Below are 21054 nucleotides of genomic sequence, written 5' to 3' on the forward strand. Positions count from 1 at the left end.
CCACAGTTGACGTTGGTGACTTCGTCCGAGTGAAGAAACCCACAGTTAAATTTAAAGGTGACCTGTAATTCAGCCGCCCAAGAGAAGTGATCATCAGAAAGAGACCAGCACCTTTCCGCCTGGATGACGGTAATACGTGGAATGCGTCGAAGTTCTCGAAGGTTCCGCCAGCTTCTGCCACCCTCTATACGTGGGGAAGAAACAGTACAGCTGGAAATAGTACAGTAGAAAGAAATAGTACAGCTGAGAGAGGGTCTCCGCCTACATGTGAGGGCCCTACCCCATTGTTAACCACGAGGACTTCAGAGGCTGCTCTTTTGGCTGCGCCGGCGTCCATGCCTTCTTCGGCTGCGCAGGCGTCCAGGTCACTTTCGGCTGCGCAGTCGCCCAAGTCTTCCGGAGCAGTCACACAACGCATGGTGCAACCACCAAGGTCGTGACGACCACCAGGGCGAAGATGTGCTGCAGCGAATGAAACTTAAGTGTATCCACAGTGCTGCATTTTTTTTTGTAAATGATGTGATCTTGTATTAGTACATAGCTATGTTCATTGCAAAGTTTGCGTTTTTGCATAGTATTTTTGAATATGTACTAACGTACTCACCTACTAGATTAGTAATCCATGCAGCTGTTTTTGGGGAAGGAAATGTGTTGTATATTTGCTATTTGTTTTTGGTTCTTCGATCACTGCCGCTAGTGGCGCCAGTGTTGTTTAGCTACATAAGCATGCGCAAATTGGAATAAAGGGGCTTTTGTTCCGATGTGCACTTCATTTGTCTACTCGTTCATTCATCGGTGGCACACGCCATTACTGCAGAATTCATCAATTTCGAAGTCGGAGTCCCATTCGGGGCAAGCAGTGCGCAAAATGTAGCGTTTCTCTAGGGGCCAGATGTCTGTATGTGGTCTCTACATTTTCTTTGCCTATCCTTCAAATTAATTCTCAACGTAACTTTGCCGTACGACTACTTCCTTTCGTGGGGTTCAGGTTACCCAGGAAGTTCTGTCGAACAAGTTAATCAAGCCATGTGAAGTAAGCACGCAGTGGACGCGAAGCTGCGCCAAAACAGGTCGAAAACAACCGTCGCTTAAGCAGACGACAAAGCCCTACCGCCGACGCGCCCACCGGTGAGCAGGCACGTTCGCGCGGGGAACGCTGGGTGAAATCGCCGCGCTATCGACAGTGTGCTCCGTGAGTAGAACCCTCCCCTCCACCCTCCACCGCCACCTCCACCACGTTGGGAGTTCCTACCTCGACCAGCCGTTGGCTGGTAGAGGTAGGAAGCTTTTTTTTAAAAAGACAAGACGACATTCTTTAAGAATCTTGTCTGCGTGAGAATGATGTGAGACTCCCGTACGCTCTCCCGCGAGGCTCCCGTGAGCCTTTCCCGTGAGCCTCTCCAGAAAGGTCCGCGAACTGCGTCTTAAGCGAACGGACATCCCTGTAAAGCGCTCGCCCCCTACCGATTTCGCTAACGGTCGCACCGTCGAACGTCTCGTGCGGGGACAGCATACTGCAGCCCTTACCACACACTTTCAGAGAGCGCTGGCTCGCGCAGCCACGGCGAACAGGCCTCCCCTACCAATTTCGCGACGCTCTGCTCTTTTGCATTCTTTCATCGTTGGGTTTTTCTTTCCCTTGCCATCGCTCACTTGGTTACGCCGACAGTACGGATCAGCCCAGATACGCCGCCAAATGGTTGCGGCCTAAAACAGCGACGCTGCAAGGGAGCTGAAGTGCGAGCGCGAAAAGGCTCGTTTGCTTTTGTTACTGGTAAAGCTTCGGAGCATCAACGCCGAAAAACCAATGGAGGCCGTGGCTGTTGACGCGAGCACGCTGAAAGAATACGCTCTCCGGAGCTTTCAAAAATCTTTCTCGGAGCAATGCGAATTTTCCGCGACACTTGGATGTGCCAGTATGGTTTGACAAAGTGGAGTGACTATTCCAAAACCACGGTGTGTCGCAGAATATTGAAACCCACCTGGTGTACCCACCGGTGGAAATATTGGTTTGTTATTTCTGCGTCAGAATCAGCAAGGAGGAGGAGTTTACCCTGATATGTATAAAAGAAGCTACGCTGAAATAATTTCGGCCCACCCCGAGTGAGCACCGAAAGAATTATCTACATGCCTCTACGTGAAGAGATGATGCCTGGCCGTAGTTTAGCACTTGACTTCAGAGCTACTTTTTATTTTTATTTACAAATCAGGCAGGTGAGCTCGTTTGAGGACTTCTGGGGATGCTGCTCGCTGAACTGCTCAAGTCAACACTCAGCCCAAGTGAGTAGCACTACATCACGTTGCATGAGGGCAATGAGTGCTTCAGGGCCAACGCCATCACAAACCTGTTAGCCGTGCACGACGCCCCGCAACAGAGCCACGTCACTACACAAAACAAAACGTCAGAGCAGTTCTTGCACCCACAAGGTGCGGTGAAAGGAGGCGTAAAGCGGAAAACGTTGATTTACGCAGGGCAAACATTTAAGCCAGGCAACAAGCGACTGCCCCAGGTGCGGCGGCGTCACCCACTCGTTGGGTGGGTGCCCCAATAATCTTGATAGGCAAACTTTATTGCTTCAGTATGAGCGGCAGTTTTAAGGAGTTGCACACCGCAAAAGGCGCAAACATATCTCCTTGAGGCGATCACATCTCCTTGATGATGATGATGATGATGATGATGATTGGCATGAGGGAGGCGAGGCGTCATCTTTTTTAACATCCTCCCCCGTGCGAAAATGGCTAGTAGTTTCACTGCGTCTTTAGAGTCCATGGCGAAAAAGCGGTCCAGTTCGCAGGCAATCCCACTAATGTCCGTAGAAGCCACCCGCGTCGGGGATGTCGTCGCTTTTGCTTCCACCGATGAAAATTACTCTTGTTAGCGTGCCAAAGCGTAGACCTGTTTTCTTGCTGAGAAGCCGCTGAACTGTGGAAAGGAGTCCCTTAGCAGATTTTTTCATTGCCTCTTCTGGATGGAACCTTCGTTCGCCAAGCGGCAGTCATTTTGTTCATTAAACACCTTGCCCTTCTTTGTAACCTCTTCAAGCACATTATAGACATCCTTGTAAAGAAACAGAGTACTTCTCTCAGTACTTTTTTTAGCTTAACCCTTGCTGTCACACTTAGGCTGACTTCCACTCGGTTTTCGGATTTCCCTGGTTTCCGCACCAAAAATGTGAAGAAAGGTACGACGAGCCGCAGAGACCAGTTCTGATGAGTGGTATAATAGAGCGTGATCATGATGCTGATGATGGGCGCGAGGGTGGCGAGGCGTTTTTTTTTCTACATCCTCCGAAGCGAGAAGGTGCCTACAAGTTTCACGGTGGGCTAGTGTCCATGGCCGAAAAGGAGTTCAGGTGACAGGCATCAATCGTTCAGGTCCGTTGAAGCAAGGAGTGTTGAAAACAGTGCCTCTTCTGCTTCCACCGATGATAACGGCGTTTCTTACGATGCCAATGCTTACACCTATTTTCTTCTTGAGCAGTTGCTGAACCTTTCGCATACAGGAGAATCCTTGAACCGATTATTTCACCCCTACGTCAGGGTGTAAAAGGCTTTGTTCACCAAGATGTCTTTTTGTTCTTCACAAACGTTCGCTTTGTACGATTGCTGCTTGGTTCTGAACGCTTTTTTGAATTCAAAAGCACCCATTTTCTTTCTTTACTCCTTCGCTTTGCACTCTCAGTCGTCTCTAAACTGCTCGCCCCTCTGTATTTTCTTTTTATCTTGACAATCCGCATATTCTGGTGCCACTTGCGTCTTGAAGAAGCCATGTTGCAATACAAACCGGTCATTCTCTTCTTTTTCTTCGGTATGGCTATTTTCACAAGGACATGTGAACGTTGAATTAGTTATTTTGATGTCCGATCTCTGACCGTCAAGTTGTGAATGTTGATATCTCGTCGCGCATGTCTCACTGCTATCACAATCATTTCTCTTTCTTCTGAGCAGTCCTTGTACGCAGTATGACAAGTGGTGGATTCAAGACATTAGCGAAGACAGGTGTCTTCTGTTCAAGGTATATCTTGCAAACTCATTTTTGGACTATCCTGGTCTTTGCGCTCTTCTGTTAAAGGGGTCTTCTTTTCATTTAAAATTCCCATGTCAGTATTTATATCATCATCTTCCCGATGCTGTCCGTAATGTGACCGAATACGTGCTTTTCTGTTAGTGCTGGGCTAAGTTATTTTAATTTCCAGTCTAACGTTCGCCGAAATTACTGTGGCTTCAAAATCAAACACGTCAAACATATCTGCTTCAAGGCTGTCCATGTCAACAGCGTTTTCAAATTCTCGGTTGATCTGGGCCAAGCAATCATTTTGTTCAGTCAAAGTCTTTAAAAGATCAGTCAGCTTACGTATAGGTGGTTCCCCGATAAGGAGAAAGTCTTTCACCAAGGCGGTAACATCTGTTAGTTGTTACCGGACGATCCGCCGCCTTTTGTATAGGGCCTCCATGGTCCAGTCCAGCGTTACAGACGTCGTTGATGATGGGATTAGACTCACGGGGAAAAGACGGCGTGATCATTTTAGAAGCTTCATAGCTGCGATTGCGGAACTCACATGTGTCCGCAAATTCAGCACGAATGGGTCCGGCTCGCTTCTTTTTTCTCTAAAGCCGGCCCCAGCTTTAGCGACGGGTTCGTTGAAACAGCGGCTTCATTCTTGTTCCCCAGAGGTGAGAAGGCAGTCGAAGATAACGCAAATCGGCTCGGAGTGGCTCACCTCTGGGTGTTTTTTGGTCCCGTGTTTCGGCACCAAAAATGTGGAGAAAGGGACGAGCCGCCGTGACCCGTTCTGATGAGTGCTTTAATCAAACGTAACGCTGATGATGATGATGATGATTATGGGCAGGAGGGAGGCGAGGTGTCATCTTTTTCAAAACGCGGAATAATGCCTGGTATCGATACTTAAAAAATGTGGCATAGTGTGAACGTCAGGCTGTGTTTTAATGGTTAAGCATCCTTTGCCGATTACCTAAAAAAAACGTGTAACGGCTTGTGAAGAAACCAAAAATGCCAGAATGTAGCAGCCTTAAATAGAGGGATATGAGCCCCCTTTTCCGGCACAGACGAAGTTCCATGGAGGAAAAAATTTCCGCCATCTCCACGAAGTGAATCATAATGATAGGGGCGAAGGTAAAATGCTTTTCGGTAAAACCGTGAAACATTCGCCCGCACATCATATAAAGACTCGACACGTCAAGTTTACCACCGCTCCGTTGACAAGCCCGTCGACGACGTCGTTGTTGGTGGTGATTATATAGGGCTTGTTTGGGACGATGAGAATCTCCATGAAAAAGTTGGTGAATTCAGTGTGCGACATTTTAGCCACCTTGGCCGAAGCCTTCTGCAGAGCGTCTTGTGTCGTGTACTCCCGGTACGTGTCTTAAGCTCGCAGGCGACGAACGACAACCTCTTCTTCCTCGTCTCCTTGTTGGGTAGCAACGAACGCGTCGAACGTTTTGTCCTCTTCGGCCTATCTTTGGTTGGCCAATCCCTAGGGGGATCCTGCAACAATCACCATTTATGTGCCGTGCCGTATACAGCAGCAACAAGGGATGGTAAAGGGCCCGAACAAGAGCAGCTTCGCCCCTTAAACAACTTCTTTCCTCCATGCGCATTTCTGACTCCCTGGGAGCAGTTAGGAGTTAAGAGGGTTTCATGGACGTGCAAAATAAACAGAAAAATCATCCAGCCCTCCGTTTAGCGATGGCAATGGTGGAACTCAAAGCTTTTTTCGGGCGAAATAAAGTGGGCAAGGGGCAAACGAAGACGTTAAGACCAAAGGGCCAGACTGCGTGCTACTCAAATGCAGAGTTTATCTTGTTAAAGTTTCAATCAAGAAGGCAAGCAAGGATTCCCTCACGATAATTGTTCGCGATAAACCATCGCCGTCATTCGTTCGACGGAGCAGTGCACAATTTTTCAAACGTGGTAGCAGCTTTGGGTAAAACGCTGCCGGAGCATTGACCACTCACTTGTAAAACTGAGGGGAAGTTTTTAACACTCCCCTGTATCTCGTCCTTCAGCCACGCAGTAAAATTGTTTTTTGAGAAACCATTATTCAGCTAGCCAGCAGCCATTCTAAGTATGATTACAGGTATAAAACAATCCTCTGCGACAAGCAGTACCGTTTTACTTTTATGCGGTATTTATTTTGTAAACGATTCCTGGTAGCTGAAGTAAATGTGTTTCTGTGATATTAAACACATGTTTACGGTAAATAATGAACTTGCCTATCCTCGTCTATAAGAAGTCTTGTTTTGCGATAAATCTTCGAAGGTGCCCCCCAAATTCGTCTTTCGCTCTTGCACGACACCGTTTCGTCATCAAACCTAAAGGCCAGTGCCACAGCTTTCTTGGATCGGTGGCACACAACGGCTTTGCAGTAGCATTTAGCTGCAATATATTCATCGGAACACCAAAGATCACGCAGGCATAAAAAGTTGCATCAAGAAGCAGAATTGTATTTCCAGCTTGACTTCCGACTTGGCGCATTGAACGTCGTCTGCTGTTCGTAATTACCGAGTATGGGCGTAAATCAGACACATGACACGCCTTATGAATGTCGCCTCTACCTGCATGATTTATCAGTGTGAAAGCATTTTGCATTTTCTTGGGGTTATTTACGATTTCCCAGCTGTACGGGTGCAGAACGAAAGAAACCCATGCACAACTACGCTGCACTGACCGCCACCCGCATTCGAATGACCAGCTGTTCGGCCCCGCGCGGCGCTGTTCGCTGAAGCAAAGGTCGTGCCATAGAACGGCCGGCCGGTCCTTATATTCTCGCGCGCTCTAGCGCATTCTATCATACAAAGATTTCATGTTCCTTGTGTTCTTGCTTCATGGTCTGTTATAAATACTTGCACATACTGTGAATAGACTCTCCTTTATTGCTTCAACTGCGTCATGTCGTCGTAGCGCATCGACTGCGGATCCCACGTAACCTCACGAACGAAAAACAACTGTGCCCTCCGTGTCACCAAGTGTGTTGTGTTTGTTCCTGATTCTTCCGATCATTCTGAGAAGTTGCATTGTGGCTGTTCGGAGTTTTTTTTTGAGCGAGTATTTTGAGCGACACGGAATCTTAAATACGCAATATCTACAAATACCCTGGCTAGTTACATGCCTTCTTCTAAGTTGGCGCGTTACACACTGCCGAAATGGTTTATAAATGTATGCTCACTTGCCGAAAACCATCATTTATTACACTGTAGCCTTCATCTTGTCTTCCGTCGTGGTTGTCAGCATTGCTTCTGAAGAAAATTGAAGTGTGTTTACTGCGAGGCAGATTCTTCAGCACGTGCCATGGCGTCTTCCGCACGGAACATGATTCCACCAGTGCCACCTACACCACCTCCAAGAGCGGCACCCGGGGTTGCCAGGATGGCTGCGATTGAGAAACAAGCAAATGCAGAATCGTTTTGTTTTGACTTCTTGTAATTTCTCTTATTTTTTGGGTGCTAAGGGAGTTTTTATAGAATTTCTAGCATTGCAAAAATGCATATGGGAAACCCACTGAACAATTTTTTGTGACAGGATCGAGCTTCTTGAGTTACACCACACCAGTTGGCTTTATTTTTCTCACCACAATTGTAGTCATTGTTAGGCTGCCATGAAAGCTGTGTAGTCATCTTAACAGGGAAGCCTACTGTAAATTTGTATCCAAAAACTTTATAGATGCCTCGTTCAGTAAACACTTTATCAAAGCCGCATACTTCACCCTGGTGTTAAATTTACTATACCTTGGAAAATACTTTGTCGATATTGACGATGATCGCGAATAAAATTCGATTTACGGTAAGGCGCCGTGAACGACATACTGTGATGGGGGAATCTGCATCTGCACGCATCCAGGGCTAGTGCAAAGCGAAAGCGCAGTCAAACAGATTAGCTCATTCAATCGTGCCCACCATTCGTCAAGGGCTAGTCAATGCAAGTCGCGCATTTATACAATGTTTATAAGTCAAATAAGACGTCGCATGAATCTCCGAAGGAACTGACCTGCTGGTTGAACACCGATTATTTCACGGAGGCCGGAGCAGACGGGAACACGACAGTGCCACTGCGTTCGTCGCCTCAAGCAACCACAACTTCTCCAGCCTAAAGCACCAATGTCGTGTCATCTCCTCCTATCTATTTTGAGCTCGATTTTCAAGGACGTCGGACGATACACACACTCGTCTCATTAGCGGGACTATTCGCGCGCATTAAACGAATTAAAACAACTTCTGCACCTTTTCCCGCACTCTTGGAAGTATCGTCGAGATAGTTCATTAATGCAGAACGGGTACACATAAACGGCCACTTTCTTCTACAATTGTTCTGAAATCGGGGCCAACAATTGGACACTTGTTTTGCCTAAACCCAAGCTATTTTAGAGTACCAAATGTATTCTAAGACTCGGAAAAGTTGACGGGATCCTTAGTGCAGCTGTCTCAATGTTTTCTTGCCTGTGTAGTAGGGCTAACGCATGGTAGGTAATTTAATGAACCGCAGCCGATCGCTAAACGCCGGGGAGCTCTAGATGTTGGGGACAAAATTATATTACCTATAATTAAACGTGCAAGTGTTTAACCCCTATATTTTACGTCACCCGACTACATTCTGACTCATTTTTGGAGACAACGCTATGTTTTGTATTTGTAAAGCGAGGGTACTACTTCCTTGTAGAATCTTTCAAAACGTATAGCAAAAAATATAGATCGGAACTTTAAAACTGGCGAGCCTGCATCCGTTTGCAACGCAGAAAGTATACACATGGGCATTTTTTTCTTTATGTAACAGCAACCAGGTGGAAAAGCAATGCTTTTTTACATTCTTCCTGAAAGTTTTTATCCCTCAGTATCAAATCGAAATATCATATTCCTATTCGTGAAATCATTTTGCTTCCAGTTATTTACTCTTCTAGTGATGTAGGACATACAAATTTTCTCTGCTGGTTAGCGATGAAAAATTTTGTAAGGAACGGCAGGGTTACCAAGAATGGCGGCCACCACGGCCACAGACTGGAGTCCAAAGATGCGGAACATGATTCTATAGCAGTTCTGTAAGAAAAAGCAAGTTTCCTTGAAATATAAGAAACGGTATACCTATGAGTAAAAAATCTGATGTCGAAAACACTGGTATGCAAATTATGTGAGTGGTTCTACCAAGCATCGGTGAACAGAGGTAATGGGCAGCACTACGTCCCTTAGGGTGATTCACAACATATGCCTAGGTTAAGTTAGCACACTTAGACAGTGCAAAGTCAACATATGTCTCCTCAAAATGCAGAAAAAACCGGCCCTGTTCAGACGAACATTAGATATTTAAATTGGTGCATCGGGTATTTTAGCAATGACCACGACGTCTAGATTGCAAACCACGAGATTGCAAACCACGACGTCTACTTTGAGTTTTCGCGTAAGTATAAGGCTACAAGTTCTACGAAATTTGGTACAATTTAACAGAGTACCAAGCATAATTTTCAGCGTATAGAACTCACATGCAAATGTATTATTCATGTGATAATAAGTAGCCCCCCAAGAAGGAAAATAATGCCTCTAGAAAACATTTTAATATACGGCGTAATTGTTCACATTCAAATGGTGGAGTCCTGCCTTACCAGAAGAATTTGGAGGAATAGGTTTGGAGTCTGTCAAGGCAAGAGTTAATGATTACTGAGCTGCGGTGCGCTACTTATATGCTACGCCAACAGATGATGCTGTTGTTTTTCTTTTACGTTTGACGGATAGACATCTACGGAAAAGCCTCGGAGCAGAGCAATTAATTTTTTTCATCTATGTCTAAGATTTATACATTTCAAGGCAGTTTTCAATTGTCATGGAGGTCAAACGCACTAATTGAAAATGCCAAAAACAGAATAACATTTCTTGTCGCTAAAGCTCTACCAGTGCATCACAAAAATACTGTGGGTAATTACGTTTTGGCACTCATTTTAAAACCCTGCCTGTGTGATGACTTCCTCTCAGATTAGACGGCTGTTCACTGCGTTGCAAACAATTATCCGAAGCGACTTCTGGGGCAATCAACCGATATAGCAATTCCATCCAACGACCTATTTCCTGTTTTCTACCTGTCCTTGCGCAGTCACAACATCGAGGAAATATACCTGGCCACAAGAAGGCTATCCGTACAGTCCCGACTGTACTGTGAAGTCTCATATTTCAAATAAATTGCCTATCACATCCTGCGGAATGTTCGGAGAAATTTAGGATTCCTTATATATCCGTAATGTCTCATTTGCCAGATATGAGGACAGATAGGCATCGCTGAATTTCATTCAGCTGGTACAAATTAACATCGCTTTGGCTGAAGCCCTTGTATGTAGGGCACATGCATTTATAAAAGTTTATATACGAGTTACTAAGATGACTTCGGTTGCAAAAGCTACGCGCAATGCTGGAAACATCAAGTGTTACCACAATTATCATGGTGGTTTTGTTATGAAAGAGGCGTTTTTGTGTTAAAAACACCGCTAATTTCCTGCTATGGAAATAAATAAAATCGAAGCCTTTTTTAAAGTGTATTGTAACTAATTGGTACAAAATCAAATGAGTGTTTCAAGAACAAATTAGCAAATTTGCAGTTGTAGGATTTAGCTCTCAAAATAAGCTATTGTACGCGATGAAATCAACTGCTACACAAATATTTGCATAAAATTGTCTTCTGACAAGGGCATTCGCACCGTGAATCCCTTGTGGGGTTTATTGGCCCCATCCACCTATAAAATGCATTATTTAAAAATAAAAGTAAAATTTCATCAAGGTGCTTTTAAAGACCGAGACACTAGTCTCCGCTAATTGCTAAGAAAAATATACCAATAATTTTTGCACTAAACACAATCACCTGCACATGTAGTCTTTAGATCTGCTTCATAAATATTTCCGAGGTAACGATTTTTGGCCCCAATTAAAGCTGCGTATTCACTATGCCAGTGTATGGGCTCGATAGTGACCGGCCCCACAACTGCGGCAATTTCAAGTGATGCAGTCGGAATGGAAACGGACGAAGAGTTGATGATATTACTTTTTTTAAGGTTTTCTGCCCTCTCATGCTATAAATTCTGTAAAAGCTTTGAAATTCCGTCCATTAAACTATTACTTCTTGCGTGCAGAAACATTCTAGTTTTTGGCTACCGCGTAGCTGCCTCGTACGGCTCTTTTGCAGGCGCTTCTTTGCATTTTCTTATTCTTATGGAATTCTCAATTCCTCGCCTGCGCAATTTTCTGATTGCAGACTTCTATTGCCGTGATATTGACTACGGAAACTTGAGTGCTACTTCGCAAGAAAGATTAACCCGTAGTATATTTCATTTTAACATTTCGAAATCGGTAAGTATATCAACTCGGGCCCCAAACAGCATTTTCCTTGTTCTAGTTTCTAGCCCGAACTAGTTCACAAAGATTCAAGCAACTATGATCTGGGCGATAAAAACATAAGTTATCCCGCATATTCATTGTCGCCGCAAGGCATCAAGATGAGTAAATTATGCAAATGATGGTGCATAAGGTCTAGACACAGCAAATGACGTTTCAGCTGCTCTGCGCTCGTGGAGAGTAGTTGCCGGTGGGTAGTGACGTTGCACCTAGAAGCGCCGGTGGACCAATGGTGGCTGTGCTATAGGGACGGCACTTTCTGCAGAGCCATCGGCCGATCTACATAGTCAACCGGCCTACGTCGCACAGACGTCGATGGCGTCAAGGTTGCCATACATTACGGAAAAAAACAGCTTGTAAAATTCTGTTTTTTAGACTGCAGCCTACGTTATTGATGCCACCCTGTCGTCTCGCACAGCTTCCATAATAAGCTAGTGCCATTAGCGTTGTTAGGCCATGTACAGGGTGCATGACAAAAAGATATGCTGTGCGCACTGCAGAAAACCTGCGTGAGAGTTTGCCTGAAAGTTCTTCTTAAGGTATTTTCCATGGCTCTTCCCGCCAAAGGAAGGCTAGGAGCACTAAGAAATTTAGGCCTCTCGAGTCATTTTGTCGTTGGATGAGAGACCTGCCATCCAGTACATCTTCGCAATCTGAAATAGCGGACATGAACAGACAACGCGGTGATTCGAATTTTTATAAGTTGGGACCTCTCAAAAACAGCTAACGGTGGCCAGGTTACTGTTTTGTTCTTGTGTACATTTACTGATCTGCAGTGAAGGAAGATTGAGAGTGTGAATGAGACTGTCAGAGCTATATGCGTTTTCTCATAGATGTTGAGGATCTGTGTTTTTTATGTTATCGGTCTCTCAGCTGGCTGTTTCCTATTCCTGTAAAAAGCCTGTCTTAATCCCTCTCGGAGTGTGTGGGTGCTGAAGGACGCGTTATGTGTTGTGATTTTTAGTTGTTTGGTGCATCGTGGTGCTTCACAAACGCGTAAGATGCAATCATCGTATAAATAGAACCCGCCTTTTAGATCACTACTCTGTTCTGTTAACGGTCTATTTGGGGCTCGTTGTTGAACCTGACAACAGACTGGGTCTACCACATCTAGGAACCTTAGCGTTCATGTGTTAGCGTTCCTCTTAATGAAGTATGTGCCTGAATTATACCAGACTGCTCGGCGGAGGTTTTTGCTTGCTCCGTCATCTTCAAAGAAAGTACACGGCCCGTTCTGACATGATCTACATTTCTTCATTGCTCCTTTCTGAAAACAATTTTAAATAATGCCGGTCTCTTTCTGTTACCACAGACTTGTTTTACAATCTGATGAGGCTTTCATTTTGCCTCGTGACCCAACTCGGCCTTCAAAATTTTGATTGGCTTAGTTTTAAGGGCGAATATTTTGCAGCCACGCACATGCAGTGCTCTGACGTAGGTTGTTCACGAAAATATTGGCCGAAAATATTGCCCGTCAGAAGCGCCAATAAGTAGCGACCATAAACGGTGGAAAGAACATCGCCTGGGTACGATCTGTAGCATTTTCATATGACGGGATAATATTTGCCAAAGGGCGAATATTTTGCAGCCATGCACATGCAGTGCTCTGACGCAGGTTGCTCACGAAAATATTGGCCGACAATACTGGCCGTCAGAAGCGCCAATAAGTAGCGACCATAAACGGTGGAAAGAACATCGCCTTGGTACGATCTGTAGCATTTTCATATGACGGGCCAGATCTTGAAGAAGATACTTTTGAAAAAATGTCTGGTGGAAAGTACGAACTTCAACACGTCTAGCTCCGTATTACCAAAGTTACCTGTCCGAGATGGAATCTGAGAAAAGTCTTTCAAGGTCTTTGCGGTGTGGATGTTTGCCGTATTTATTTGCTGTACCCTTGCAATAAATTGTGTTTCGTGGTTGTTTGCACCGAGTGACACAGTTATATTCCAAAGAAGTCATAAAAACAATCACCGCACCTTTCACACGGCAAAGAAGGCGACCAGCGTAGATGCGTGTTATTCCTCAATATAGAAATTGCATTCATGCGTTACCGCTTCTGCTCGTCTTCTGACTCGTCAGCGGCGTGCTGCGCGTCATCGGTGGTTGAGCGATGACATGTCCTCGTCAATACTAGATCCCGCCGTGCCTATGCAATAGAAATACTCCAAGGAGGTCACATTAATCACTGAGTCCACGATCCCGTACTACGCATTGATACAATCAGTCACGTTGGGTTGAAACTGATCGGTTGGTGCTAACACAGACCATAATGGCAGGCGATTTGTTAACAGCAATTCTGTTCAGCAAATTATCATTTTTCCTCTCCGCAGTTATAAAAATCAAGCAAGTGCCGAGCGCGCGCTCGTAAGATCATGCCTCGCAGCTACCACCCGACAGTAAGAATGCATGAAAATGCCGAGCGTTTGCATGTGCGTGCCTCACAACGACCGCCCAGCATCCGTGGCTTACTTTGTTCAAGCCAAGCATGCGCACATAGCGAGGTGGGATAAACTTGGCCAAAAACCTCAAGCATTCGCCCTAGGCATGGCAAAACTTGCTCGGAACAAGATGGACTGCGGTGCGGCGTTCTCGGTAATCGTGGCAACACTTGCAAAAAACGAGAAAGACATGACGTAGCGTAAGCTCCCGCAAGGTGACGTAGAATGACTGTCACTTCCGAAAATGAAGGAAGCTCCGACCTATAACAAAAATGAGGGGGTAAGGGTCGTTTCGGAAGCGTTGAAGGAAATCGGCTGCAATCGTGGACCAAAACAATCGCGATGGTTGCGAAGGGTGCACACAGCTTTCTTCATTTTTGTGAACTTTCATCATTTTTTCTCCTCCCTCCAGAGAAGCGTTTTGGATGGTCAAGATTATGAGAATTTTAGGAAGGAAGAGGTAGCCTGAAGGACGCGCAGGGTGTGTTCATAAATGCTCGTTAGGTGAATGTTATGCACGCACTCTGAGGTTTGGTGTAGGTGGTGATGAATTCCGTGCCACTGGTATTTCCTCTTTCGATGACTTGCGCTTGAGCCACGTCGACGGTGATGGGAAGGGCGGAAGCCGAGGCAAGATTCTTGTGCTTGCCTGCGACGCTTAGGGCGTGCAGGGTGTGCGGGAACATTTATGCTCTGCTTTTCCAGCGCACGGGCTGTGGTTTTTCGGTAGTGATTCTTTGAACGGATACATTATTTAAAGAGAGCGTACTATCGTGAGTTACGGGCGGATGTTTATGGCAATGCTGATTGTGTGGCCGTGCGATTGTGGGGTTGCTTAGCTGAGCTGTTGTAGCTAGGGGTAGCCGAAGGGAGTTTGGAGTATGACAATTTGAATGTGCAATGGGGACTCATTAGCTCTTTCCGGGTGTTGCAGATTCCCTTCTGTAAGTTTCCGCGAGATTACGGAGAGGCAAACTATGGCCTTCTCAGAAAGCTTGGCGTTGGAGCGCGTTCTGTCGTTCGCATTCCGCGTTTTGAGAGCGGAACACGACGCACCGTAGTCGCCGCGGCTCGTCACTGGCGTTTGAAGGATACGAAGGTTATCCAAGTCATGGGTATCCTGACAAGTATATATTCTCGTGGCAAAAGGTGAGTAAGTTGTGACAGAACGCCCAGAATTTTTTCGATTGCGATTGAGTAGATGGCGTCCTTCAGTGCGTGTAAGCCGAAAATGCGCAGATTCGGAACGTTGGCGATCGGCATGTTATCGATCCATAATTCATAATCAGGGGTGGGTTCTGTCTTCCTCGTTGTGCTCATTCTAAGGATGTTGGGTAGTTCTGGGGAACAATGGAGGTTTGTGTTTGCAGGGGTGTCTGGACGGTTGTTATGACTTATAAACCTGTCTTTTATATATTTGGTTATATTGCCAGCATGGAGCGCGTGTTCGAGGGCATGGATTCTTTGTAGCTTTGTTAGAGGCCTTTATTGCCGAGGATCATCAAAGGCGTACTAAGTTTTTTGGGAGGTTCATAATAGTGTCTGCTACGTCAACCTATTTTTGTCGCTTTAAAACTTCTGTGTACAACGTCAGTGGTCACATTTAGGTCCTGGAAGGCTCACACACCTTCCGGAACAGTTCGACCACGAGGGAAAACTTCTCGAGGTATCCAAGAGAGCTTAAAGAAGTCGCGGATTACGTAAATCGTATCATACCACCTCGAATTTGGAAACCGTCACGTCAAAAGAGAATACCAGGTTTCAAAAAGTGCGTATAATTCATTGCCTTTTACCGTAAGAATGTTTGGGGACTTATGTCTGGCTCGAGGATAAAAAATTACCTACAGAAATTCGACAACCACAATTGATTGATGCATCTAGAAGCCACAATTTGAACTGTACTTCCCTATTATTAGAGTGAACCGGTATTTACTTCACCTAACGTGGGGAATGCATAAATAAATTGGCCTAGAACCAAACTTTTTCACACATAAGAGTTAGTGGTTTTATGTTTTTTCTCGAAGGGCTTCTGATGTAACTTCTCTGTTGGCGTCTCTGCCCAGCTTGAACCTCTTCCCAAGCGAACATTTCACTGCTGTCTTACACGCCCAAGCACGCGGACATCACCGTTTGCAGGTTGTGCCGAGTGGGTGGAGCTGGTGCGGAGGGATGTACATGGTTTGCTAAGCTTGTGACACTCACTGTGGATATGCCCGTGTCACTGGTCGGAGATTTGAGATCAACCTTGTTGGTACCTGATTTTTTCCGACCATGGTCAAGCGTTGTCGTTTGGGGTGTTACACAGAATTAAGAAGCCTACGACGCGGGAGAGAAAAAGGGCATACCCATATTTTCCTGTTACAATTAAAACTCTATGCCTTCGAAGTTTCATTAGGTTTATTTTTTTGCGAAAATTAGAAAACAACGTCTTTTGTTTTATGTACTGATTGGAATGCACCCATATTCGCCGGTGATTCTTCACAGAGTTTTAGGACTCCAAGTTTTTATATCTGCTCGTGTTTGAAGGAAACGATGTCCCCTCAACAGAGAACAAAAGTGACACCAAAAGAAAAAAACTAACGCTGAAGCTGAAACAAAATATCAAAAAATTCTATACGTACGGTCTTTACCCACACAACTAAGGCTACCGCGAAACAAAATAAACAAAAAAAGTCCAGCCAAAAAAATATAAAATGTGATTTCTTTGATTCCTGCTCCATGTAAAAACAAGATTTCAAGCAAAGCATTCGAAAGCACAAGAAAAAATAAAAGACAGAGTACCTCGCTTCGAAAGCTAATTAACAGAGGCATACCGACCAAAAGAGGCATACCGACCATATCTAAGCGCATAAACAAGAAAACCACCACCCAACAAAAGTATGGAGACGTAAACATGCAGGATAGTCGTATCACTATTCGAGCCAATTTTTTCGAATAAACAGCCACTTAACTGAAAGAAAAAAGAAGAACGGTTACCACTAAGCCAGGTGGCCAACGTGTCCGAGATTCTGAAATACGCGGCCTTAAGTGCAGAGACGTTTACAGGCTGCCTAATTTTATGGAGGGCGTTTTTCAGTAACAACAAAAAATGAAGCACAACTGTCGTGTCTTAAAAAATTACCTAGGTAAATTTCCCCGCTATGGCAATCACCCACAAAGCTGAAGAAAGACATGGCAGGTGAGAAAATCCTACTGCTTTGTGTATTTCGTAGAGAGGGAATGCTGCCGTAGCATGCAACTCGTACGCACGTTATCACGTGTACACCTGTATCACATTGACTCGCTTGTCCCGTTGTGCCAGTGCTTCAATTCGTTTTCATGTTCTACCAACAGGCACAAACCATCACCCTGTTTAATTTGGGTGTAAAAGAAGTGAATATGAGTAATTAAATGAAGGCATAACCTTGTCAAAAACTCTAGAGAAGGCATTTACTTATTTATTTATTTCATGTACCCTGCGGGCTCGAGTGCATTGGAGAGGGGAGTGGTACAGCGTACATTTTTAGGAGAGAAAAATGTTAGACAAGTTTCTTTACAGACATATATTAAACGCAAAAAAGATACCGGTTTTATCCAATACCATACACTGACAGAGAAAAAAGGGAACAACTTTTGATTACAAGCAATGCAACGATCAGGCACTTCAAGGGTACAAAAAACTAACAAGATGTACACAATGACAAAAGTGCAAAGCAGGCAACTAATCAGCAGCCTGTACTCCAAAGTGCGCGTGCAGCCGATTTTTGAACTCTTCTAAATTGTTTGTTTCACCGACCGCTGCTGGAAGGTGGTTCCACTCTGATGACGTCTTTGAAATGAATGATGATAAGTAAGAAGCACTACGACCAAAAGGCGTGCCCACTTTGTGGCGATGATCCATGCGCGATGAAACGTTGTTTGCCGGGGTGAACAATGCATTTCTTAGATATGAATTCATGTGATATATTTTAAAGAACGAGCTTAAGCGCGAAATCTTTCTGCGTAGTTTTAGTGGTGTCAAGGATAAAGACTGCGTCATAGTTGTAACACTAGCTGTACGATGGAAGTTAGAGAGAATAAATCGAGCTGCGTGATTCTGAACAGCCTCAATAGCATTTGTTAGTGCTTTAGTTCGGGGGTCCCATCTCGACACGGCATATTCAAGCTTACTGCGAATTAACGACTTATACAGAAGAGTTTTAACAGAAGGTGATGTCATATAAAAATTTATTTTATTATGCCCCAGCATGCGGTTAGCATTGGCGATTACGTGGCTGACGTGACTGTTCCAAGAAAGTTCGGGAGTAAGACACCCAAGAATTGGTACGATGTTACTGTTTCTAATAGCGTGTCATTAAGGGTGTAGGAAGCGTGGTCAGTAATTTCACGACGTGAGAAGTGATTAGTTTGCATTAGTTAGTGTTTTATGTCATTTTCCATTTGCAGCACCAGTACCAAATCGCGTCCAAATCTGCTTGGAGTAACACGGTGTCATTAACGTTTTTAATCTCTCGGTAAACAGCACAATCATCAGCAAAAAGTTTTACAGTGGAGGTTAAGTTGCTGGGCAAATTAATAATATAAATCAAGAAGAGTAAGGCACCAAGGACTGATCCTTGGGGTACTCAGGAAGTTACTGGAATAGAAGAAGAGTTATAGCCATTGGCATGCACAAATTGTGAGCAATCGGTTAAAAAAGATTTAATCCATGTAAGAACATTCGGGTCAATGTTAAGTCTACTTAATTTTAGAAGAAGCAAGTTGTGCGGAACTTTATCAAATGCCTTACAAAAATCCAAGTACACACAGTCTACTTCAGAACCACGATCAAGAACAGAATGAACATCATCAGTTAGCATTAGTAGTTGTGTTTCACAGGAATATAATTTTCTAAACCCGTGTTGCGAGGGGGAAAAGAAAGATGAAGACTCAAGGAAATTGACTAGCTGAGAATATATGACATGTTCTATGATTTTACAGCATACACTAGTTATGATATTTGGCGATAATTGCATGGTGAGTGCTTGTCTCCGGACTTATGATGTGGAACCACCTTACCAACTTTCCAGTCTTCTGGTAAAATCCCGTGCAAGAAAGATTGTTCAAAGATTTTGGATACTATGATAGAGCTATATATTTCAGTGTTCTTGAGAACCTTTGTGTTAATATTATCAGGGCCACAAGATGACGATAGTTTTAGGCGTTCAATGATGGCGACAATACCTGTGTAGTCAATCATTACCGCATTCATTGGAAAGTTTAAGAAATAGTTAAAATCACGATATCTTGAGCCCGAGACATCCAAAAACGGAGTGCCAAAGGTTTGGTTTAAAACGTTAGCACAGTCACGCTTAGGAATTGGATTTGAATGAGGATCAAAAAGGGACATATCAGATCGTTCCTGTTCTATTAATAATGCTCCAAAATTTCTTTGGGGTATTTGTTAACACTGAAGGTTACGTGCTGGCAAAGAAATTATATTTTGCTTCTTTGATTTCTTTCTTCTATTGAGAAACGATTTCTCTAAGCTTGCACCAATGTTCGGGTTTGCCAGGTGATTTGGCTTTGCGGAAAATTTTTTCTTTTTGTTTGCCATACGTTTCAATGTCTGGTTATACCATAGACACTTGTGATTTGTTGTTATGTTTTTTTCGGGGAAGACGCAGGTCGATAAGTTCTTGTATTTTATTCCTGAACATACACCAGTTTGTGTCAATCGAACGCAATTCAAAGCCAATCACGAATTCATCCAGAAATTTTTCAAGTCTCTCATTATTAGCAGTAAAATTGGCTTTGCCATAGTTTTTTTTTCTTTTTTCTTTTGTTTGGCGATGTCAGGGCAGGTACATTCAACGTGGTGTGGAGTAAACGGTGATCACTAATGCCTTCCATATAATTAATTGCTGAAACTAGGTCAGGCCAACCAAGCTAAGAGAACAAAGACGGGACCTATTCACCACAATGTGTTAGGCATGGAGGAGAATTGGGAGGACTGTGACATTTTGGCATGTTTAGATAATGAACCTCATGAACAAATGAATGTAAAAAAATTGTAAGGAAAGAATTTTAAAGCAACAATTCTGGCTTTGCAAAGGAAAGAACGCGCCGCTAGTAAAATATAGGAAAGGATGTCGAATCTGCTCAAATGCGTACTAAACACGAGAGAGAAAATATTGTCCTACATTGGTACTTAACGCTATTACACAATACGTTATGACCCACGCACCCACTGAATTCGGAGGCACGCGTCATGTACTTGTCGTGTAATTACCAATGCCATTTCATGTAACGCCATTGACAAAAAAACGATGAGAACAAATCATCGTCATCATCAACAGCCTAAGTTACTCCACTGCATTATGACGGCGTCTCACATTGACCTTCAACCGGTCCCATCCTGGGCAGCTGTGGTCCATTCTTCGCTCCGGAATTCACTTATTTCTTTCTCCATGGAGTTGTTGGCCTTCCCCTTGTTCTAGACCCATCGCTTTATATGTACTTTGTTAGCCTGCTGGCACACAGGTTGTCATCTCGTCTGATTCGATTGCGTGTCAAAGTTTTTTTTTTCATTATTTGACCTGTAATGTCATCTACGCGAGTTTGTTTCCTTATCAAGGAAGCTCATTTTCTGTCCTTATGTGAGTTGTATTATACGCGACAACACCCTTTGCTACCCGTGCGAGGTAAGAAAGAAATTGGAACAAAATCAAATTTGAAACAAACAAAGGCAATGAAATCGCATGTTTGTCCTCAGACCAGAGAACACTAAAAACTCATCTAGGGAATTACCGGCGTAAGGAGTGATAAAACAAAACTAGCTGGTGAGTAATTTAACTTTGTTGGGAAGGTGGTCAGTAAAAGAACTGAAGATAGCCCACCCAAAAACATACGATTGCAGAAACACGCGAAAACGTAAGCATGGGAACATTTTACGTCCAATCCTTGATCCCTTGATAATGATGGGTGATGTGTTGTTGGTAGCCAGAAAGTTCTATCACAGTAACCTTAAATTTTCAAATTCTATAGGTTGGACAACCTTTTTGGTACATAGCAGTTCAGAAACAGAAGGTACAATTCTGTATTGGCTAAAACACTACACTTTGTCGGACAGTTTAATCTAGCAGAGTGATGGCTTGTTACTATCAACCACCAACCATCCGCAGTGACAACAATGTATTTTGTTACTTGCACAGGCGCCCAAATGGAATGGTAGGAATAATGCAAAATAGTCATAGCAGCCGAGGAGTTCTTT

This window comes from Haemaphysalis longicornis, unplaced genomic scaffold, assembly GCF_048455015.1.
Source record: "Haemaphysalis longicornis isolate Haplotype H1 unplaced genomic scaffold, Haemaphysalis longicornis Haplotype H1 scaffold_16, whole genome shotgun sequence".
NCBI lineage: Eukaryota > Metazoa > Arthropoda > Arachnida > Ixodida > Ixodidae > Haemaphysalis > Haemaphysalis longicornis.